This window comes from Rhinoderma darwinii, chromosome 1 (assembly GCF_050947455.1).
Source record: "Rhinoderma darwinii isolate aRhiDar2 chromosome 1, aRhiDar2.hap1, whole genome shotgun sequence".
Taxonomy (NCBI): Eukaryota; Metazoa; Chordata; class Amphibia; order Anura; family Rhinodermatidae; genus Rhinoderma; species Rhinoderma darwinii.
The window spans coordinates 410,891,706-410,914,226 of record NC_134687.1 but is presented as its reverse complement, the minus strand read 5'-3'; the positions used below and the strand labels follow the sequence as shown (position 1 = coordinate 410,914,226).

Genomic DNA, 22,521 nt, shown 5'->3' with positions numbered 1-22,521 from the left:
CTCATCTTTTCTTAAACATTCTTCGCAGTCATTCCGTCAGTGTTGGTGAAATATCAGTAAAAAAATGATGTCGGTATACGCCCCAAAACATTAGACTCTTCAGATAACTGTTTCTGCATCCAATCTTTAAAAATTGCACTTTTGTGTAGGTTAGGATGACCGACCGGTCTCTCTTGAATTTGTGGATTTAAATCCCACTTTTGAACACTCAAATTTTCTTAGCATGATATAATGTCAGGTCTAAGACTCATAAAGTAATGACGCATTTTCCTTGAGCTCCTCCGCTATCCTGGTAAAATCCTCGCCAACTCCCTGTAAAGACTTCTACAGACTCAACACCAGACCTGGGACAATTCTGCATTCAGTACTATTGAGTGATAGTGCAGCTATTCTGTTGCCCAATTTCTATGCAGCTGAGTACGGCGATGAGAGGAGTCCTTTTGCTAATAGCATTTACCCACTGCAACCGTGTAAGTTGTGGCAATATTTGAGACACGGGGCCACATCCTGGGCCTGGCTACAGAACATGGCCTAACTCCACTACTGTGCACTCCATAGCTCCAAGAGACCAGCCCGAGCCACTTATATACATGTGGCTTTGTATTAGTGGGAGTTTGGAGCCAAATTAATTCTAGCACTTGTAAAACTGTCAGAGAAACCCCATCCCTGACGAACACCTGCAGAACACACCAGTTACGCGGCTTAATCTAAATTCTGATAAAGAGAAGTGCTCCACACCCAACAGTCAGGTGCAGTAGATACCTTTTTTAGTACCACGACTTTCACAACACTCCTTTCTGCCAACTTTTTTAACCTTGATCATATTCTCTACCAACTCTAAATTCTCATGATCCCCATATCTCTAACAGGACCCTAAATATAAGTGAACAATGTAAAACAATTCATATCCCTCTGCTTACTTGAGTGAATGTTATAGAGAATCCTACACCACTGCCTTACTCCTGGGTACCTCCCAGGGGGATTTCTCTATATTTTCAAGATCAAGCAAGTAAAAGGGTCTTCAAGGACTTCTTTTTGCAACACTGTAATCATAAACCAATAAATACAAGACGGAAATGGACAAGAAACAGTTCTAATCTTTCAATTCATCATCCCCAAAAAATCGACTCTTAACATGTTTGTTTTTGCTACCAAACTGGAGAGGCAGAGATTTTCTGTAAGTCATTATGGCTGAGTGGTCTAAGGTGCTGCGTTTAGGTCACAGTCTCCCCTGGAGGCGTGGGTTCAAATCCCACTTCTGACAGCTCATCTTTTCTTAAACATTCTTCGCAGTCATTCCGTCAGTGTTGGTGAAATATCAGTAAAAAAATGATGTCGGTATACGCCCCAAAACATTAGACTCTTCAGATAACTGTTTCGGCATCCAATCTTTAAAAATTGCACTTTTGTGTAGGTTAGGATGACCGACCGGTCTCTCTTGAATTTGTGGATTTAAATCCCACTTTTGAACACTCATATTTTCTTAGCATGATATAATGTCAGGTCTAAGACTCATAAAGTAATGACGCATTTTCCTTGAGCTCCTCCGCTATCCTGGTAAAATCCTCGCCAACTCCCTGTAAAGACTTCTACAGACTCAACACCAGACCTGGGACAATTCTGCATTCAGTACTATTGAGTGATAGTGCAGCTATTCTGTTGCCCAATTTCTATGCAGCTGAGTACGGCGATGAGAGGAGTCCTTTTGCTAATAGCATTTACCCACTGCAACCGTGTAAGTTGTGGCAATATTTGAGACACGGGGCCACATCCTGGGCCTGGCTACAGAACATGGCCTAACTCCACTACTGTGCACTCCATAGCTCCAAGAGACCAGCCCGAGCCACTTATATACATGTGGCTTTGTATTAGTGGGAGTTTGGAGCCAAATTAATTCTAGCACTTGTAAAACTGTCAGAGAAACCCCATCCCTGACGAACACCTGCATAACACACCAGTTACGCGGCTTAATCTAAATTCTGATAAAGAGAAGTGCTCCACACCCAACAGTCAGGTGCAGTAGATACCTTTTTTAGTACCACGACTTTCACAACACTCCTTTCTGCCAACTTTTTTAACCTTGATCATATTCTCTACCAACTCTAAATTCTCATGATCCCCATATCTCTAACAGGACCCTAAATATAAGTGAACAATGTAAAACAATTCATATCCCTCTGCTTACTTGAGTGAATGTTATAGAGAATCCTACACCACTGCCTTACTCCTGGGTACCTCCCAGGGGGATTTCTCTATATTTTCAAGATCAAGCAAGTAAAAGGGTCTTCAAGGACTTCTTTTTGCAACACTGTAATCATAAACCAATAAATACAAGACGGAAATGGACAAGAAACAGTTCTAATCTTTCAATTCATCATCCCCAAAAAATCGACTCTTAACATGTTTGTTTTTGCTACCAAACTGGAGAGGCAGAGCATTTTTGTAAGTCAGGATGGCTGAGTGGTCTACGGCGCTGCGTTTAGGTCGCAGTCTCCCCTGGAGGTGTGGGTTCAAATCTCACTTCTGACAGCTCATCTTTTCTTAAACATTCTTCGCAGTCATTCCGTCAGTGTTGGTGAAATATCAGTAAAAAAATGATGTCGGTATACGCCCCAAAACATTAGACTCTTCAGATAACTGTTTCGGCATCCAATCTTTAAAAATTGCACTTTTGTGTAGGTTAGGATGACCGACCGGTCTCTCTTGAATTTGTGGATTTAAATCCCACTTTTGAACACTCATATTTTCTTAGCATGATATAATGTCAGGTCTAAGACTCATAAAGTAATGACGCATTTTCCTTGAGCTCCTCCGCTATCCTGGTAAAATCCTCGCCAACTCCCTGTAAAGACTTCTACAGACTCAACACCAGACCTGGGACAATTCTGCATTCAGTACTATTGAGTGATAGTGCAGCTATTCTGTTGCCCAATATCTATGCAGCTGAGTACGGCGATGAGAGGAGTCCTTTTGCTAATAGCATTTACCCACTGCAACCGTGTAAGTTGTGGCAATATTTGAGACACGGGGCCACATCCTGAGCCTGGCTACAGAACATGGCCTAGCTCCACTACTGTGCACTCCATAGCACCAAGAGACCAGCCCGAGCCACTTATATACATGTGGCTTTGTATTAGTGGGAGTTTGGAGCCAAATTAATTCTAGCACTTGTAAAACTGTCAGAGAAACCCCATCCCTGACGAACACCTGCAGAACACACCAGTTACGCGGCTTAATCTAAATTCTGATAAAGAGAAGTGCTCCACACCCAACAGTCAGGTGCAGTAGATACCTTTTTTAGTACCACGACTTTCACAACACTCCTTTCTGCCAACTTTTTTAACCTTGATCATATTCTCTACCAACTCTAAATTCTCATGATCCCCATATCTCTAACAGGACCCTAAATATAAGTGAACAATGTAAAACAATTCATATCCCTCTGCTTACTTGAGTGAATGTTATAGAGAATCCTACACCACTGCCTTACTCCTGGGTACCTCCCAGGGGGATTTCTCTATATTTTCAAGATCAAGCAAGTAAAAGGGTCTTCAAGGACTTCTTTTTGCAACACTGTAATCATAAACCAATAAATACAAGACGGAAATGGACAAGAAACAGTTCTAATCTTTCAATTCATCATCCCCAAAAAATCGACTCTTAACATGTTTGTTTTTGCTACCAATCTGGAGAGGCAGAGATTTTCTGTAAGTCAGGCTGGCCGAGTGGTCTAAGGCGCAGCGTTTAGGTCGCAGTCTCCCCTGGAGGCGTGGGTTCAAATCCCACTTCTGACAGCTCATCTTTTCTTAAACATTCTTCGCAGTCATTCCGTCAGTGTTGGTGAAATATCAGTAAAAAAATGATGTCGGTATACGCCCCAAAACATTAGACTCTTCAGATAACTGTTTCGGCATCCAATTTTTAAAAATTGCACTTTTGTGTAGGTTAGGATGACCGACCGGTCTCTCTTGAATTTGTGGATTTAAATCCCACTTTTGAACACTCATATTTTCTTAGCATGATATAATGTCAGGTCTAAGACTCATAAAGTAATGACGCATTTTCCTTGAGCTCCTCCGCTATCCTGGTAAAATCCTCGCCAACTCCCTGTAAAGACTTCTACAGACTCAACACCAGACCTGGGACAATTCTGCATTCAGTACTATTGAGTGATAGTGCAGCTATTCTGTTGCCCAATTTCTATGCAGCTGAGTACGGCGATGAGAGGAGTCCTTTTGCTAATAGCATTTACCCACTGCAACCGTGTAAGTTGTGGCAATATTTGAGACACGGGGCCACATCCTGAGCCTGGCTACAGAACATGGCCTAGCTCCACTACTGTGCACTCCATAGCACCAAGAGACCAGCCCGAGCCACTTATATACATGTGGCTTTGTATTAGTGGGAGTTTGGAGCCAAATTAATTCTAGCACTTGTAAAACTGTCAGAGAAACCCCATCCCTGACGAACACCTGCAGAACACACCAGTTACGCGGCTTAATCTAAATTCTGATAAAGAGAAGTGCTCCACACCCAACAGTCAGGTGCAGTAGATACCTTTTTTAGTACCACGACTTTCACAACACTCCTTTCTGCCAACTTTTTTAACCTTGATCATATTCTCTACCAACTCTAAATTCTCATGATCCCCATATCTCTAACAGGACCCTAAATATAAGTGAACAATGTAAAACAATTCATATCCCTCTGCTTACTTGAGTGAATGTTATAGAGAATCCTACACCACTGCCTTACTCCTGGGTACCTCCCAGGGGGATTTCTCTATATTTTCAAGATCAAGCAAGTAAAAGGGTCTTCAAGGACTTCTTTTTGCAACACTGTAATCATAAACCAATAAATACAAGACGGAAATGGACAAGAAACAGTTCTAATCTTTCAATTCATCATCCCCAAAAAATCGACTCTTAACATGTTTGTTTTTGCTACCAATCTGGAGAGGCAGAGATTTTCTGTATGTCAGGCTGGCCGAGTGGTCTAAGGCGCAGCGTTTAGGTCGCAGTCTCCCCTGGAGGCGTGGGTTCAAATCCCACTTCTGACAGCTCATCTTTTCTTAAACATTCTTCGCAGTCATTCCGTCAGTGTTGGTGAAATATCAGTAAAAAAATGATGTCGGTATACGCCCCAAAACATTAGACTCTTCAGATAACTGTTTCGGCATCCAATTTTTAAAAATTGCACTTTTGTGTAGGTTAGGATGACCGACCGGTCTCTCTTGAATTTGTGGATTTAAATCCCACTTTTGAACACTCATATTTTCTTAGCATGATATAATGTCAGGTCTAAGACTCATAAAGTAATGACGCATTTTCCTTGAGCTCCTCCGCTATCCTGGTAAAATCCTCGCCAACTCCCTGTAAAGACTTCTACAGACTCAACACCAGACCTGGGACAATTCTGCATTCAGTACTATTGAGTGATAGTGCAGCTATTCTGTTGCCCAATTTCTATGCAGCTGAGTACGGCGATGAGAGGAGTCCTTTTGCTAATAGCATTTACCCACTGCAACCGTGTAAGTTGTGGCAATATTTGAGACACGGGGCCACATCCTGGGCCTGGCTACAGAACATGGCCTAGCTCCACTACTGTGCACTCCATAGCTCCAAGAGACCAGCCCGAGCCACTTATATACATGTGGCTTTGTATTAGTGGGAGTTTGGAGCCAAATTAATTCTAGCACTTGTAAAACTGTCAGAGAAACCCCATCCCTGACGAACACCTGCAGAACACACCAGTTACGCGGCTTAATCTAAATTCTGATAAAGAGAAGTGCTCCACACCCAACAGTCAGGTGCAGTAGATACCTTTTTTAGTACCACGACTTTCACAACACTCCTTTCTGCCAACTTTTTTAACCTTGATCATATTCTCTACCAACTCTAAATTCTCATGATCCCCATATCTCTAACAGGACCCTAAATATAAGTGAACAATGTAAAACAATTCATATCCCTCTGCTTACTTGAGTGAATGTTATAGAGAATCCTACACCACTGCCTTACTCCTGGGTACCTCCCAGGGGGATTTCTCTATATTTTCAAGATCAAGCAAGTAAAAGGGTCTTCAAGGACTTCTTTTTGCAACACTGTAATCATAAACCAATAAATACAAGACGGAAATGGACAAGAAACAGTTCTAATCTTTCAATTCAACATCCCCAAAAAATCGACTCTTAACATGTTTGTTTTTGCTACCAAACTGGAGAGGCAGAAATTTTTTGTAAGTCAGGATGGCCGAGTGGTCTAAGGTGCTGCGTTTAGGTCGCAGTCTCCCCTGGAGGCGTGGGTTCAAATCCCACTTCTGACAGCTCATCTTTTCTTAAACATTCTTCGCAGTCATTCCGTCAGTGTTGGTGAAATATCAGTAAAAAAATGATGTCGGTATACGCCCCAAAACATTAGACTCTTCAGATAACTGTTTCGGCATCCAATCTTTAAAAATTGCACTTTTGTGTAGGTTAGGATGACCGACCGGTCTCCCTTGAATTTGTGGATTTAAATCCCACTTTTGAACACTCATATTTTCTTAGCATGATATAATGTCAGGTCTAAGACTCATAAAGTAATGACGCATTTTCCTTGAGCTCCTCCGCTATCCTGGTAAAATCCTCGCCAACTCCCTGTAAAGACTTCTACAGACTCAACACCAGACCTGGGACAATTCTGCATTCAGTACTATTGAGTGATAGTGCAGCTATTCTGTTGCCCAATTTCTATGCAGCTGAGTACGGCGATGAGAGGAGTCCTTTTGCTAATAGCATTTACCCACTGCAACCGTGTAAGTTGTGGCAATATTTGAGACACGGGGCCACATCCTGGGCCTGGCTACAGAACATGGCCTAACTCCACTACTGTGCACTCCATAGCTCCAAGAGACCAGCCCGAGCCACTTATATACATGTGGCTTTGTATTAGTGGGAGTTTGGAGCCAAATTAATTCTAGCACTTGTAAAACTGTCAGAGAAACCCCATCCCTGACGAACACCTGCATAACACACCAGTTACGCGGCTTAATCTAAATTCTGATAAAGAGAAGTGCTCCACACCCAACAGTCAGGTGCAGTAGATACCTTTTTTAGTACCACGACTTTCACAACACTCCTTTCTGCCAACTTTTTTAACCTTGATCATATTCTCTACCAACTCTAAATTCTCATGATCCCCATATCTCTAACAGGACCCTAAATATAAGTGAACAATGTAAAACAATTCATATCCCTCTGCTTACTTGAGTGAATGTTATAGAGAATCCTACACCACTGCCTTACTCCTGGGTACCTCCCAGGGGGATTTCTCTATATTTTCAAGATCAAGCAAGTAAAAGGGTCTTCAAGGACTTCTTTTTGCAACACTGTAATCATAAACCAATAAATACAAGACGGAAATGGACAAGAAACAGTTCTAATCTTTCAATTCATCATCCCCAAAAAATCGACTCTTAACATGTTTGTTTTTGCTACCAAACTGGAGAGGCAGAGCATTTTTGTAAGTCAGGATGGCTGAGTGGTCTACGGCGCTGCGTTTAGGTCGCAGTCTCCCCTGGAGGTGTGGGTTCAAATCTCACTTCTGACAGCTCATCTTTTCTTAAACATTCTTCGCAGTCATTCCGTCAGTGTTGGTGAAATGTTAGTAAAAAAATGATGTCGGTATACGCCCCAAAACATTAGACTCTTCAGATAACTGTTTCGGCATCCAATCTTTAAAAATTGCACTTTTGTGTAGGTTAGGATGACCGACCGGTCTCTCTTGAATTTTTGGATTTAAATCCCACTTTTGAACACTCATATTTTCTTAGCATGATATAATGTCAGGTCTAAGACTCATAAAGTAATGACGCATTTTCCTTGAGCTCCTCCGCTATCCTGGTAAAATCCTCGCCAACTCCCTGTAAAGACTTCTACAGACTCAACACCAGACCTGGGACAATTCTGCATTCAGTACTATTGAGTGATAGTGCAGCTATTCTGTTGCCCAATTTCTATGCAGCTGAGTACGGCGATGAGAGGAGTCCTTTTGCTAATAGCATTTACCCACTGCAACCGTGTAAGTGGTGGCAATATTTGAGACACGGGGCCACATCCTGGGCCTGGCTACAGAACATGGCCTAACTCCACTACTGTGCACTCCATAGCTCCAAGAGACCAGCCCGAGCCACTTATATACATGTGGCTTTGTATTAGTGGGAGTTTGGAGCCAAATTAATTCTAGCACTTGTAAAACTGTCAGAGAAACCCCATCCCTGACGAACACCTGCAGAACACACCAGTTACGCGGCTTAATCTAAATTCTGATAAAGAGAAGTGCTCCACACCCAACAGTCAGGTGCAGTAGATACCTTTTTTAGTACCACGACTTTCACAACACTCCTTTCTGCCAACTTTTTTAACCTTGATCATATTCTCTACCAACTCTAAATTCTCATGATCCCCATATCTCTAACAGGACCCTAAATATAAGTGAACAATGTAAAACAATTCATATCCCTCTGCTTACTTGCGTGAATGTTATAGAGAATCCTACACCACTGCCTTACTCCTGGGTACCTCCCAGGGGGATTTCTCTATATTTTCAAGATCAAGCAAGTAAAAGGGTCTTCAAGGACTTCTTTTTGCAACACTGTAATCATAAACCAATAAATACAAGACGGAAATGGACAAGAAACAGTTCTAATCTTTCAATTCAACATCCCCAAAAAATCGACTCTTAACATGTTTGTTTTTGCTACCAAACTGGAGAGGCAGAGATTTTTTGTAAGTCAGGATGGCCGAGCGGTCTAAGGCGCTGCGTTTAGGTCGCAGTCTCCCCTGGAGGCGTGGGTTCAAATCCCACTTCTGACAGCTCATCTTTTCTTAAACATTCTTCGCAGTCATTCCGTCAGTGTTGGTGAAATATCAGTAAAAAAATTATGTCGGTATACGCCCCAAAACATTAGACTCTTCAGATAACTGTTTCGGCATCCAATTTTTAAAAATTGCACTTTTGTGTAGGTTAGGATGACCGACCGGTCTCTCTTGAATTTGTGGATTTAAATCCCACTTTTGAACACTCATATTTTCTTAGCATGATATAATGTCAGGTCTAAGACTCATAAAGTAATGACGCATTTTCCTTGAGCTCCTCCGCTATCCTGGTAAAATCCTCGCCAACTCCCTGTAAAGACTTCTACAGACTCAACACCAGACCTGGGACAATTCTGCATTCAGTACTATTGAGTGATAGTGCAGCTATTCTGTTGCCCAATTTCTATGCAGCTGAGTACGGCGATGAGAGGAGTCCTTTTGCTAATAGCATTTACCCACTGCAACCGTGTAAGTTGTGGCAATATTTGAGACACGGGGCCACATCCTGGGCCTGGCTACAGAACATGGCCTAGCTCCACTACTGTGCACTCCATAGCTCCAAGAGACCAGCCCGAGCCACTTATATACATGTGGCTTTGTATTAGTGGGAGTTTGGAGCCAAATTAATTCTAACACTTGTAAAACTGTCAGACAAACCCCATCCCTGACAAACACCTGCAGAACACACCAGTTACGCGGCTTAATCTAAATTCTGATAAAGAGAAGTGCTCCACACCCAACAGTCAGGTGCAGTAGATACCTTTTTTAGTACCACGACTTTCACAACACTCCTTTCTGCCAACTTTTTTAACCTTGATCATATTCTCTACCAACTCTAAATTCTCATGATCCCCATATCTCTAACAGGACCCTAAATATAAGTGAACAATGTAAAACAATTCATATCCCTCTGCTTACTTGAGTGAATGTTATAGAGAATCCTACACCACTGCCTTACTCCTGGGTACCTCCCAGGGGGATTTCTCTACATTTTCAAGATCAAGCAAGTAAAAGGGTCTTCAAGGACTTTTTTTTGCAACACTGTAATCATAAACCAATAAATACAAGACGGAAATGTATAGGCAGTAGTATAGTGTATATTTATATGCATACTTATTAGACCCTTTTCCTGCATGTACCAATAGGTTTATGTGGTTAATCTTTTACTGTGTTCCTCACAGATTCAAGTACATCAGGGTCCATGGATCACAAAGCTAGGGAACGCATCTGGCGTTCTCAAATGGATCAGGTTTTTAATGATGGGTCTACTCAGCTTGCTTTTAATGGTCAAGGGAATGTGAGTGAATTACAGAATAAATACAGGAATCTATTACATCGCCGTATGAAAATATGGTGGAATAAAATCTTTTTGGAGAATTACCTACAAAGGAAATTGATCCCTAGAGGCCTCAGAGTCCAGATCTTCCCTTCCTTCCCAATCGAGGATACCACATTTGTTGCGAATTGGGAGGAAGCTTGTAATCAAAGCTCCTTTAAATTCATGGAGTTATTGGTTAATTTGAACCAAACCACATTAGATCAGCTCGACATTGACATTGAAGTGATACAATCTGATCTTAAAGAAAAAATGACGCCTGAAGGCCTAGTTAGGTTCAACCTTACGTTGGAACATCAGTTCACTGAATGGGAGAAGGAAATTAAAGATATGAAGTCTAAAAAATTTTCAAGAGACACCAATGATTACGCCCAGCAAAAAGTCTATAAATGGAGAAAAAGCACTCCATCCGCACAGACCAATCGCCATATGTCTACAACATCGATCTCATCTCAGAGTGAATCTGACGGTGGATCAAGACAGCGGTCCTATCACACGTATAGCACGAGACAAAAAAGAAAAGTACCATACAAACATACCTCAAATAAGAGAAAGCCGGATGCCGATGGACCTTCAAATTTACTTAAGGTAATTAATTTATCTAATCACGTTTTTTCTACATCCGATATGGAGGTCTTAGAGCGAGGGTTAACATTTGCCCCATGTGCCCGTTTTGACACATTTTCCGCAATTAAGGACCTACATATTTTCGGCCGATCTCTTATTTATAAAAAATATATTCATAGGTCTGAGGTTGATGAGACTTTCCCTACTATCACCGAACAACAGACCCTATATGACTTAGAAGAACTGTTAAGGGAACAAGACTCTGATCCAACAGGTAAGGTACCCCCAACACTTAGGATAAAATCAAAGCGGTTTCCTGCAATGAGTATGTGCTCGGCAGTAGACTCTTTTGTTAAATCAGTCAGTCAGGAATTTGCAAAAATACCCAATGGAATTAAAAATGACAATCTATCGGCAGCACAGAGACAAAGCCTCAAAAAACTAAGTAAAATCGACGATGTCGTGTTTAAAGCAGCCGACAAAGGCGGAAATATTGTGGTCTGGCCTTGTGTGATGTATGAAGCTGAGGCCTTCAGACAATTAAATGATAAAAACTGCTACAAAAGATTGACTTATAATCCCTTGCATATTTTTCAAACAGATCTGGAAAAGATCCTAATAAAGGCCAAAACTGAGAACATCATTACCAAAGAAGTATATGATGCACTTATCCCTACTGAACCAACCATATCAACATTTTATCTGCTACCAAAGGTTCACAAAGATGCAACCGTTCCCCCAGGAAGGCCAATCATCTCAGGTAGGGGTAATTTAACCGAGAAAATTTGCAAATTCATTGACCATCATCTTAAAGGGGTTGTCGAATGTTTACCGTCACATGTGCGCGATACTGCAGATCTTCTGCAGAAAATAGATGGAATCAGTGTGGAGGAAGATATGTTACTGTGTACATGTGACGTTGAGTCACTCTACACTAGTATCCGCCATACTGATGGTTTAAGAGCTGTCTCTGCATTCCTAACTATGGGGAATATGGAACCTATTTTTGCAAATTTTATCTCGACACTTCTCAAATTTGCACTTGAACATAACTTTTTTGTCTTCAAGGATAAATTTTACCTCCAGCTCCAGGGAACAGCAATGGGGGCAGCATGTGCCCCTTCATATGCGAACCTGTTCCTGGGGCTGTGGGAACGTGACCTTTTCCATGGTGGGCGGGGTGTCTCGATGGACCGGGTCATATTTTGGGCCCGGTACATCGATGACATCCTACTTATCTGGAGGGGCACACCTGAGACTTTTGAGAATTTCATCAATGCACTAAATCTAAATGATCTAAACATCAAGCTTACGTATCATTATGACAAATGTCGAGCTGAATTTTTGGACATTAAGCTGTGTAGGGATGTGAACGGTTTCCTTCAATCAGATGTGTTTCGGAAGATAACAGCAATCAAAGCCTTCCTTCACGCTTCCTCCTCTCACCCCATACAGACGATTAAGGCAGTTCCAATCGGCCAATTCCTAAGGATTCGAAGGATCTGTTCTTCTACTGATGCATTTGAGAAACAGGCCTATGACCTCACTAACCGCTTCCTTGCCCGGGGATATAGTAAACGCTCGATTAAAAAGGCATATCACCGTGCGAAAAATACATCAAGAGACGAGCTGCTATTCCCTAAACTAAAAAACAAATTAGAGACACAGGTAAGATTCACCACAGAGTATCATTCAAGATGGCCTCAAATGAAAGATATACTTAAGCAGTTCTGGCCCATATTGCTCACCGATCCAACAATTGAGAAATACATTTCTAGATATCCAACCATCTCGGCACGACGCTCAAAAAATCTTAAAGATCACCTTGTCCGCAGTCATTACCAACTAAATAGGCAAAGATTTCCCTTTGGGACTAAAGGCCCTAAATGGGGCTGTAAGACATGCGGACATTGTGTAGCGTGTCCTAATATTGAAAAGGCGACAACGTTTGTCGATTCAACGGGCAAACATACATTCACTATCACCCATTCTGTTACCTGTTCAACCAAGGCAGTGGTCTATTATGCCACCTGCCCCTGCCCTAAGATATATGTTGGACTTACTACACGTGAATTGAAAATTCGAGTTAGGGAACACATCCGTGATATCACGTTGGCTGAAATGTCTGAGAACACTGAAACCTTGAAACCTGTCGCCCGACATTTCAAGGCACATCATGCATGCGATTCGACAAAACTGAGAGTGAGAGGAATCGACTGCATTGAAAAACATATTAGAGGGGGTGACATATCCAAAAGATTGGCAAGGTGTGAATCTAAGTGGATCTGGACTCTGAGGACTATGTCTCCTTTTGGGCTCAATGAGAACCTCAATTTCACCCCATTCCTTTGACCATTGACCTTCAGTGGGTTATTTTAAAATATGTTTCAGTTTTTATGTGTCTAATTACTTCCCTTTTCATTATAGAACCTACTATGACCTGTTATAATTTGAAGAATGAGAGGTCATGAATACAGTGCGATGAATATCCATTTATACCAACAAAGAACGCTAGTCATTTTTCCTGCCCAATGATTGCTACTACGACCCTTTTGTAGTCCAATATATATATATATTTACATATGTATTATTTATTATCATACATATTTTGCATATTTACTTATTTATTATTCATTATTTATCACCATTATTCATCTTTTTATTTCATATTTACTGTGTCCACTTCGTTTATAAATATTTACAATATACACATTTTGTCATTTTTTTCTTTTCTTTGTTTTATTATTTTTCACACTATATTCATTGGGTTACTTGTGTTTGATGTACATTGAATTAATACATATTCATATATATTCCTATACACAATATTATATTCATATTTGTACACATCTTCTACACCACTTACCTATTACCCATCAATCAGTAATTATTAAATTACATTTATTTAGATCTCTTTACTATTATACCTATATATGTATTACATATATATATATATATATTTTTTTTTTTTTTCTACCATTTACTACCACGGTTTATATCTATTATTTTTATTTTTACATTTATTATTTTTATGTATTATGTGTAATTGTTTATCAACATTCACACGCATGCACTTTCTCACTTAGTTTCGTTCACATATAAAAATCCTAACATCGTGCTTTACAACACCTAGTACGTTTTTTTCCCTATATAGCATTATACGTAATTTACTATTACCCTTATAAATATAGACTATATACACACGCAACATATTTGTTTTATATTACACACATTGTATTGTTCCATCACTTTTATTATTGGTTTGGTTCACAATTATTAAATTGATGTATTTCACATTATATATTTGTTATGTATATAATTTTTTATTACATATATGTGTATATATAATCTTCACCATTATTTTTTACTATTATGCATTATTTATTATTTATCATTTTTCCATTATGCTTTACATGCATTATCAAATTCTATTTTACACAGATATTGTATCTATATATATATATTTTTTTCAATATGATATTTATATGTATTATATATATTTTTGTTTTAATATGTGTTTTTTTGTCTTATATATATATAAAGACCACTGTATATGCAGTTTTATCCATTTATAATTGTTTGGATGTACTGTCATACAAGTTTGACTCATGGATACTGCTGTTATTTGTATTATAATGGTTATGTTTGAGATACATGTTTTATTTCCAACATTTTATATTTGTCTTTTTATGCGTGGTGCAATTTGACATATTTCTAGTAACATCTTTAAATGTGTCGTTGGGTCCTATGTACATTGTTCCTGATTGGATTTCATGCTGTTCTGCAGTTTGTCAAATATGCTTATAGCTGCTGCACCTGATGGAATATATGGTCATTATCGTTTAACACTGTATTTTTATGCCCTTCAAACTTCAAATTTGCTGTCCGATCCTGCACTGCGTATATCTCATGGGAGACATTCTTCTACAGCAGTAGGTGCTTGTGCGCTTGCGCCGGGAGGGTTTTCTCGGCTTCCCTCTGACTCGGGCGTCTGCATCTGGGTGGGCGTGTATCTGCGGCGTCAGTCGCCGTTGATCCACGCCCCCTTGATGACGCGCGTTCGGGGGATTGCTACGAGTCTTCCTGCTCCCGATGCATGACGCCAGTGTATACACTTTCACTGCCCCATGTGATCCTCAACTGCTGACATGATTGGACGGCCATATGTTTTTAAAGAGGGAGGTTCTTGCTGGAGAGACGGCACCCCCGGACGAAGGCATTCCGCCAAAACGCGCGTCGGGACTGACGTTCTCTCCATGCAGAGGACTACAAATGGGTATGTTATATATCTTCTCTCCCCCCCCATCTGGTTAATTTAACTACCTTTACCACCATTGCAGACATGCTGTGTTACTCTTACCAGACCATAGCTTAAAGCTTGCAGTTTTTGCTGACATATCTGTGCACTGGGCACATATGTTTCATACTCTAGCTCCTTTCAACTGCATACATAAATGTGTCCACTTGGTCTAAGTAGATGTTAAACACACAGAAGCTTTAACTATCTGGTACAAGGCTTACATCACCTATGGATAGAGATATATACCGTCACCCGTGACAGTGTCATTTAATATAGTTTTTTTTGTATGTTCTCTGCATGTGTCAGACGTCTCTTGTGTTTCATGCTCAGTATGACTCATTTTTTAATGTTGTAATTTTTTAATGTTGTAATATCTAATAAAATTTATACATCTTTCAATTTACGTGTGTTAGTTGTGCCCTATATTCTATAGGTTTATATTGGTGAAAAATTAGTAAAAAAAATTATGTCGGTATACGCCCCAAAACATTAGACTCTTCAGATAACTGTTTCGGCATCCAATCTTTAAAAATTGCACTTTTGTGTAGGTTAGGATGACAGACCGGTCTCTCTTGAATTTGTGGATTTAAATCCCACTTTTGAACACTCATATTTTCTTAGCATGATATAATGTCAGGTCTAAGACTCATAAAGTAATGACGCATTTTCCTTGAGCTCCTCCGCTATCCTGGTAAAATCCTCGCCAACTCCCTGTAAAGACTTCTACAGACTCAACACCAGACCTGGGACAATTCTGCATTCAGTACTATTGAGTGATAGTGCAGCTATTCTGTTGCCCAATTTCTATGCAGCTGAGTACGGCGATGAGAGGAGTCCTTTTGCTAATAGCATTTACCCACTGCAACCGTGTAAGTTGTGGCAATATTTGAGACACGGGGCCACATCCTGGGCCTGGCTACAGAACATGGCCTAGCTCCACTACTGTGCACTCCATAGCTCCAAGAGACCAGCCCGAGCCACTTATATACATGTGGCTTTGTATTAGTGGGAGTTTGGAGCCAAATTAATTCTAGCACTTGTAAAACTGTCAGAGAAACCCCATCCCTGACGAACACCTGCAGAACACACCAGTTACGCGGCTTAATCTAAATTCTGATAAAGAGAAGTGCTCCACACCCAACAGTCAGGTGCAGTAGATACCTTTTTTAGTACCACGACTTTCACAACACTCCTTTCTGCCAACTTTTTTAACCTTGATCATATTCTCTACCAACTCTAAATTCTCATGATCCCCATATCTCTAACAGGACCCTAAATATAAGTGAACAATGTAAAACAATTCATATCCCTCTGCTTACTTGAGTGAATGTTATAGAGAATCCTACACCACTGCCTTACTCCTGGGTACCTCCCAGGGGGATTTCTCTATATTTTCAAGATCAAGCAAGTAAAAGGGTCTTCAAGGACTTCTTTTTGCAACACTGTAATCATAAACCAATAAATACAAGACGGAAATGGACAAGAAACAGTTCTAATCTTTCAATTCAACATCCCCAAAAAATCGACTCTTAACATGTTTGTTTTTGCTACCAAACTGGAGAGGCAGAAATTTTTTGTAAGTCAGGATGGCCGAGTGGTCTAAGGTGCTGCGTTTAGGTCGCAGTCTCCCCTGGAGGCGTGGGTTCAAATCCCACTTCTGACAGCTCATCTTTTCTTAAACATTCTTCGCAGTCATTCCGTCAGTGTTGGTGAAATATCAGTAAAAAAATGATGTCGGTATACGCCCCAAAACATTAGACTCTTCAGATAACTGTTTCGGCATCCAATCTTTAAAAATTGCACTTTTGTGTAGGTTAGGATGACCGACCGGTCTCTCTTGAATTTGTGGATTTAAATCCCACTTTTGAACACTCATATTTTCTTAGCATGATATAATGTCAGGTCTAAGACTCATAAAGTAATGACGCATTTTCCTTGAGCTCCTCCGCTATCCTGGTAAAATCCTCGCCAACTCCCTGTAAAGACTTCTACAGACTCAACACCAGACCTGGGACAATTCTGCATTCAGTACTATTGAGTGATAGTGCAGCTATTCTGTTGCCCAATTTCTATGCAGCTGAGTACGGCGATGAGAGGAGTCCTTTTGCTAATAGCATTTACCCACTGCAACCGTGTAAGTTGTGGCAATATTTGAGACACGGGGCCACATCCTGGGCCTGGCTACAGAACATGGCCTAACTCCACTACTGTGCACTCCATAGCTCCAAGAGACCAGCCCGAGCCACTTATATACATGTGGCTTTGTATTAGTGGGAGTTTGGAGCCAAATTAATTCTAGCACTTGTAAAACTGTCAGAGAAACCCCATCCCTGACGAACACCTGCATAACACACCAGTTACGCGGCTTAATCTAAATTCTGATAAAGAGAAGTGCTCCACACCCAACAGTCAGGTGCAGTAGATACCTTTTTTAGTACCACGACTTTCACAACACTCCTTTCTGCCAACTTTTTTAACCTTGATCATATTCTCTACCAACTCTAAATTCTCATGATCCCCATATCTCTAACAGGACCCTAAATATAAGTGAACAATGTAAAACAATTCATATCCCTCTGCTTACTTGAGTGAATGTTATAGAGAATCCTACACCACTGCCTTACTCCTGGGTACCTCCCAGGGGGATTTCTCTATATTTTCAAGATCAAGCAAGTAAAAGGGTCTTCAAGGACTTCTTTTTGCAACACTGTAATCATAAACCAATAAATACAAGACGGAAATGGACAAGAAACAGTTCTAATCTTTCAATTCATCATCCCCAAAAAATCGACTCTTAACATGTTTGTTTTTGCTACCAAACTGGAGAGGCAGAGCATTTTTGTAAGTCAGGATGGCTGAGTGGTCTACGGCGCTGCGTTTAGGTCGCAGTCTCCCCTGGAGGTGTGGGTTCAAATCTCACTTCTGACAGCTCATCTTTTCTTAAACATTCTTCGCAGTCATTCCGTCAGTGTTGGTGAAATGTTAGTAAAAAAATGATGTCGGTATACGCCCCAAAACATTAGACTCTTCAGATAACTGTTTCGGCATCCAATCTTTAAAAATTGCACTTTTGTGTAGGTTAGGATGACCGACCGGTCTCTCTTGAATTTTTGGATTTAAATCCCACTTTTGAACACTCATATTTTCTTAGCATGATATAATGTCAGGTCTAAGACTCATAAAGTAATGACGCATTTTCCTTGAGCTCCTCCGCTATCCTGGTAAAATCCTCGCCAACTCCCTGTAAAGACTTCTACAGACTCAACACCAGACCTGGGACAATTCTGCATTCAGTACTATTGAGTGATAGTGCAGCTATTCTGTTGCCCAATTTCTATGCAGCTGAGTACGGCGATGAGAGGAGTCCTTTTGCTAATAGCATTTACCCACTGCAACCGTGTAAGTGGTGGCAATATTTGAGACACGGGGCCACATCCTGGGCCTGGCTACAGAACATGGCCTAACTCCACTACTGTGCACTCCATAGCTCCAAGAGACCAGCCCGAGCCACTTATATACATGTGGCTTTGTATTAGTGGGAGTTTGGAGCCAAATTAATTCTAGCACTTGTAAAACTGTCAGAGAAACCCCATCCCTGACGAACACCTGCAGAACACACCAGTTACGCGGCTTAATCTAAATTCTGATAAAGAGAAGTGCTCCACACCCAACAGTCAGGTGCAGTAGATACCTTTTTTAGTACCACGACTTTCACAACACTCCTTTCTGCCAACTTTTTTAACCTTGATCATATTCTCTACCAACTCTAAATTCTCATGATCCCCATATCTCTAACAGGACCCTAAATATAAGTGAACAATGTAAAACAATTCATATCCCTCTGCTTACTTGCGTGAATGTTATAGAGAATCCTACACCACTGCCTTACTCCTGGGTACCTCCCAGGGGGATTTCTCTATATTTTCAAGATCAAGCAAGTAAAAGGGTCTTCAAGGACTTCTTTTTGCAACACTGTAATCATAAACCAATAAATACAAGACGGAAATGGACAAGAAACAGTTCTAATCTTTCAATTCAACATCCCCAAAAAATCGACTCTTAACATGTTTGTTTTTGCTACCAAACTGGAGAGGCAGAGATTTTTTGTAAGTCAGGATGGCCGAGCGGTCTAAGGCGCTGCGTTTAGGTCGCAGTCTCCCCTGGAGGCGTGGGTTCAAATCCCACTTCTGACAGCTCATCTTTTCTTAAACATTCTTCGCAGTCATTCCGTCAGTGTTGGTGAAATATCAGTAAAAAAATGATGTCGGTATACGCCCCAAAACATTAGACTCTTCAGATAACTGTTTCGGCATCCAATTTTTAAAAATTGCACTTTTGTGTAGGTTAGGATGACCGACCGGTCTCTCTTGAATTTGTGGATTTAAATCCCACTTTTGAACACTCATATTTTCTTAGCATGATATAATGTCAGGTCTAAGACTCATAAAGTAATGACGCATTTTCCTTGAGCTCCTCCGCTATCCTGGTAAAATCCTCGCCAACTCCCTGTAAAGACTTCTACAGACTCAACACCAGACCTGGGACAATTCTGCATTCAGTACTATTGAGTGATAGTGCAGCTATTCTGTTGCCCAATTTCTATGCAGCTGAGTACGGCGATGAGAGGAGTCCTTTTGCTAATAGCATTTACCCACTGCAACCGTGTAAGTTGTGGCAATATTTGAGACACGGGGCCACATCCTGGGCCTGGCTACAGAACATGGCCTAGCTCCACTACTGTGCACTCCATAGCTCCAAGAGACCAGCCCGAGCCACTTATATACATGTGGCTTTGTATTAGTGGGAGTTTGGAGCCAAATTAATTCTAACACTTGTAAAACTGTCAGACAAACCCCATCCCTGACAAACACCTGCAGAACACACCAGTTACGCGGCTTAATCTAAATTCTGATAAAGAGAAGTGCTCCACACCCAACAGTCAGGTGCAGTAGATACCTTTTTTAGTACCACGACTTTCACAACATCCTTTCTGCCAACTTTTTTAACCTTGATCATATTCTCTACCAACTCTAAATTCTCATGATCCCCATATCTCTAACAGGACCCTAAATATAAGTGAACAATGTAAAACAATTCATATCCCTCTGCTTACTTGAGTGAATGTTATAGAGAATCCTACACCACTGCCTTACTCCTGGGTACCTCCCAGGGGGATTTCTCTACATTTTCAAGATCAAGCAAGTAAAAGGGTCTTCAAGGACTTTTTTTTGCAACACTGTAATCATAAACCAATAAATACAAGACGGAAATGTATAGGCAGTAGTATAGTGTATATTTATATGCATACTTATTAGACCCTTTTCCTGCATGTACCAATAGGTTTATGTGGTTAATCTTTTACTGTGTTCCTCACAGATTCAAGTACATCAGGGTCCATGGATCACAAAGCTAGGGAACGCATCTGGCGTTCTCAAATGGATCAGGTTTTTAATGATGGGTCTACTCAGCTTGCTTTTAATGGTCAAGGGAATGTGAGTGAATTACAGAATAAATACAGGAATCTATTACATCGCCGTATGAAAATATGGTGGAATAAAATCTTTTTGGAGAATTACCTACAAAGGAAATTGATCCCTAGAGGCCTCAGAGTCCAGATCTTCCCTTCCTTCCCAATCGAGGATACCACATTTGTTGGCAATTGGGAGGAAGCTTGTAATCAAAGCTCCTTTAAATTCATGGAGTTATTGGTTAATTTGAACCAAACCACATTAGATCAGCTCGACATTGACATTGAAGTGATACAATCTGATCTTAAAGAAAAAATGACGCCTGAAGGCCTAGTTAGGTTCAACCTTACGTTGGAACATCAGTTCACTGAATGGGAGAAGGAAATTAAAGATATGAAGTCTAAAAAATTTTCAAGAGACACCAATGATTACGCCCAGCAAAAAGTCTATAAATGGAGAAAAAGCACTCCATCCGCACAGACCAATCGCCATATGTCTACAACATCGATCTCATCTCAGAGTGAATCTGACGGTGGATCAAGACAGCGGTCCTATCACACGTATAGCACGAGACAAAAAAGAAAAGTACCATACAAACATACCTCAAATAAGAGAAAGCCGGATGCCGATGGACCTTCAAATTTACTTAAGGTAATTAATTTATCTAATCACGTTTTTTCTACATCCGATATGGAGGTCTTAGAGCGAGGGTTAACATTTGCCCCATGTGCCCGTTTTGACACATTTTCCGCAATTAAGGACCTACATATTTTCGGCCGATCTCTTATTTATAAAAAATATATTCATAGGTCTGAGGTTGATGAGACTTTCCCTACTATCACCGAACAACAGACCCTATATGACTTAGAAGAACTGTTAAGGGAACAAGACTCTGATCCAACAGGTAAGGTACCCCCAACACTTAGGATAAAATCAAAGCGGTTTCCTGCAATGAGTATGTGCTCGGCAGTAGACTCTTTTGTTAAATCAGTCAGTCAGGAATTTGCAAAAATACCCAATGGAATTAAAAATGACAATCTATCGGCAGCACAGAGACAAAGCCTCAAAAAACTAAGTAAAATCGACGATGTCGTGTTTAAAGCAGCCGACAAAGGCGGAAATATTGTGGTCTGGCCTTGTGTGATGTATGAAGCTGAGGCCTTCAGACAATTAAATGATAAAAACTGCTACAAAAGATTGACTTATAATCCCTTGCATATTTTTCAAACAGATCTGGAAAAGATCCTAATAAAGGCCAAAACTGAGAACATCATTACCAAAGAAGTATATGATGCACTTATCCCTACTGAACCAACCATATCAACATTTTATCTGCTACCAAAGGTTCACAAAGATGCAACCGTTCCCCCAGGAAGGCCAATCATCTCAGGTAGGGGTAATTTAACCGAGAAAATTTGCAAATTCATTGACCATCATCTTAAAGGGGTTGTCGAATGTTTACCGTCACATGTGCGCGATACTGCAGATCTTCTGCAGAAAATAGATGGAATCAGTGTGGAGGAAGATATGTTACTGTGTACATGTGACGTTGAGTCACTCTACACTAGTATCCGCCATACTGATGGTTTAAGAGCTGTCTCTGCATTCCTAACTATGGGGAATATGGAACCTATTTTTGCAAATTTTATCTCGACACTTCTCAAATTTGCACTTGAACATAACTTTTTTGTCTTCAAGGATAAATTTTACCTCCAGCTCCAGGGAACAGCAATGGGGGCAGCATGTGCCCCTTCATATGCGAACCTGTTCCTGGGGCTGTGGGAACGTGACCTTTTCCATGGTGGGCGGGGTGTCTCGATGGACCGGGTCATATTTTGGGCCCGGTACATCGATGACATCCTACTTATCTGGAGGGGCACACCTGAGACTTTTGAGAATTTCATCAATGCACTAAATCTAAATGATCTAAACATCAAGCTTACGTATCATTATGACAAATGTCGAGCTGAATTTTTGGACATTAAGCTGTGTA

General features: G+C 40.7%; 10 non-coding genes across 10 annotated transcripts; all 10 read left to right on the top strand.

The window, feature by feature from the left end:
• The first annotated feature begins 1,181 nt into the window (after nt 1–1,181).
• TRNAL-UAG (transfer RNA leucine (anticodon UAG)) lies at nt 1,182–1,264 on the top strand. The gene has a single exon. It is a non-coding gene; the product is annotated as a tRNA-Leu (tRNA).
• A 1,182-nt stretch (nt 1,265–2,446) lies between these two features.
• Nucleotides 2,447–2,529, top strand: TRNAL-UAG (transfer RNA leucine (anticodon UAG)). Its single transcript has one exon. It is a non-coding gene; the product is annotated as a tRNA-Leu (tRNA).
• Nucleotides 2,530–3,711: 1,182 nt separating this feature from the next.
• Nucleotides 3,712–3,794, top strand: TRNAL-UAG (transfer RNA leucine (anticodon UAG)). Its single transcript has one exon. It is a non-coding gene; the product is annotated as a tRNA-Leu (tRNA).
• Nucleotides 3,795–4,976: 1,182 nt separating this feature from the next.
• TRNAL-UAG (transfer RNA leucine (anticodon UAG)) lies at nt 4,977–5,059 on the top strand. Its single transcript has one exon. It is a non-coding gene; the product is annotated as a tRNA-Leu (tRNA).
• A 1,182-nt stretch (nt 5,060–6,241) lies between these two features.
• On the top strand, nt 6,242–6,324 carry TRNAL-UAG (transfer RNA leucine (anticodon UAG)). Its single transcript has one exon. It is a non-coding gene; the product is annotated as a tRNA-Leu (tRNA).
• Nucleotides 6,325–7,506: 1,182 nt separating this feature from the next.
• Nucleotides 7,507–7,589, top strand: TRNAL-UAG (transfer RNA leucine (anticodon UAG)). The gene has a single exon. It is a non-coding gene; the product is annotated as a tRNA-Leu (tRNA).
• A 1,182-nt stretch (nt 7,590–8,771) lies between these two features.
• Nucleotides 8,772–8,854, top strand: TRNAL-UAG (transfer RNA leucine (anticodon UAG)). Its single transcript has one exon. It is a non-coding gene; the product is annotated as a tRNA-Leu (tRNA).
• A 7,786-nt stretch (nt 8,855–16,640) lies between these two features.
• On the top strand, nt 16,641–16,723 carry TRNAL-UAG (transfer RNA leucine (anticodon UAG)). The gene has a single exon. It is a non-coding gene; the product is annotated as a tRNA-Leu (tRNA).
• Nucleotides 16,724–17,905: 1,182 nt separating this feature from the next.
• Nucleotides 17,906–17,988, top strand: TRNAL-UAG (transfer RNA leucine (anticodon UAG)). Its single transcript has one exon. It is a non-coding gene; the product is annotated as a tRNA-Leu (tRNA).
• A 1,182-nt stretch (nt 17,989–19,170) lies between these two features.
• TRNAL-UAG (transfer RNA leucine (anticodon UAG)) lies at nt 19,171–19,253 on the top strand. The gene has a single exon. It is a non-coding gene; the product is annotated as a tRNA-Leu (tRNA).
• The last annotated feature ends 3,268 nt before the right edge of the window (nt 19,254–22,521 follow it).